This window comes from Ceratotherium simum, chromosome 9 (assembly GCF_057802395.1).
Source record: "Ceratotherium simum simum isolate JZ-2026a chromosome 9, ASM5780239v1, whole genome shotgun sequence".
Taxonomy (NCBI): Eukaryota; Metazoa; Chordata; class Mammalia; order Perissodactyla; family Rhinocerotidae; genus Ceratotherium; species Ceratotherium simum.
In genome coordinates this window covers 28,722,738-28,724,433 of record NC_141908.1, presented here as the reverse complement: position 1 = coordinate 28,724,433, position 1,696 = coordinate 28,722,738, and the positions used below count along the sequence as shown (strand labels likewise).

The following is a 1,696-nucleotide window of genomic DNA, read 5'->3' as shown; positions in this document are numbered from 1 at the left end:
ATTCCTGCCATAGTCTCTTGACAAATCTCCCAGTTCATTCTTGTCCTCCTACAATCTAGTCCCCATGGACCAGTCAGTATGAAATATTTAAACATGGAAGTCCAATCATAACCCCCCCTGCTCAGAGCCCTTAAATGTCTCCCCTTCTTCCTCAGGGTAAAGCTGATATACTTACAATGTTCTACCAGGCCCTAAATGATCTGGGTTCTACTGCCACTCTGACTTCTCTGGTCCTCATGTTCTTCTAACATGTCAGCTGTGCTTCTCCTGCCTTAGGGCCTTTATGCTGCCATTCCCTCTGCCTGCTATGCTGTTCCACCAATTTTCACATGGCTCATTCTTTCACTTCTTCAAGTCTTCAAAGTCACCTGTCCTCTGGGGCACCAGGTATTTTTCACTTATTCTAATCCAAATTCTAATTCAGTTACCATAGGCCTCCCCTTCTGCATTTCCAATATCTGCAGGCAGGTACAGCAATGATCGACTCTCCTTCTTCAACTACCTTGGGAAGTACAGAGGTAGCAGCTTTTGGTAAGTAGCCTCTTCAAGTTCAGAGACAGAAAATACTGCATTTACAGTGGTCTCCCCATGAATCTCTAGGAATCTCCTTACTGTGAGAAGTGCTATGTGTGCTGCATCCTGTAAAGGATAACCTTGTTTTGCAGACTTGATGACACAGAATCCAACAGAAGACATTGGCTGCTCTTTTGCCAGCTGAAGTATGTTTCTGTAGCAGCTGTATAGGGAACTCTTAGCTGTTATGCCATAGCGGCTTCTGTGTTAGGTCCTGTTGAATGATGAACTGGGCAGCTAGATTAAATCTTTTTGTCAACTTTGCTTCACCTGTTTAGCAACCTTTGTGTTTCTGGAGAGCCTCCTTCAAACCAGGCCCTGCAAACATGAAGATACTTTCTGAAACAAAATTCTTATCCATGAGACATTCATTGCTGTTATTCATAATGGCTGTACAGCTCAGTAATACCTCATCTCCGTTCCAAAGAACCACTTTTCCACTGATATCCTTATTATAAAAAAAAGGTGATCTAATAGTGTCTTTGTGAAATGTTTCAGCCACAGTATTAGAAGCATTTAATTCATCTTCACACGAGTCACCCTGACTTGGTAGTGTATCTACATCCACAACCTGGGAAGGTACACTCAAGGAATCCATGGCATGGGAACTTCAGCTTGTCTTTTCCCAAATTTCTCAGCAAGTCAATATTCCCTGGAGAATTTAGAGCACCCTGGTGGTCCCATCTGGGTGGCAAGCGAGGCAGGTTAAGCCCCTCATGGAAAGTGGCCGAGCGCATCGAAGTGCCTATTACATAATAAAAGCTCAATAATTACTAATTACTTTTCTTACTTCTTACTCAACATCTATAGGTAACCATATGGTGTACTTCTCATACTTTATTATAATTTCTTCCTCACTTGTCAGATGCTCTCCACTAAACAATAAGTTTCTTGAGGGCAAGGAATATGATGAATTCACATTCATTCCCTAGGATTTTTCAAAAGAATGGGTTGATTGAATGAAGCCCATAAAAATTAGTTACAGGACTCTACATTACAGGAAAATTTCAAGTATTGGCTGGATAATGATCAGGAAATTATTACAGAGGGAATTAGATCAAATGGCCCCATAAATATCCATCCCTATGCCTTACATCTGTAAACAGCAACAGTGCTACTTATT

The 1,696-nt window shown here is 41.5% G+C and overlaps 1 pseudogene; it reads right to left on the bottom strand.

The window, feature by feature from the left end:
* Window positions 1-364: 364 nt before the first annotated feature.
* LOC101407937 (ganglioside-induced differentiation-associated protein 2 pseudogene) lies at window positions 365-1,171 on the bottom strand (annotated as a pseudogene).
* Window positions 1,172-1,696: the final 525 nt, after the last annotated feature.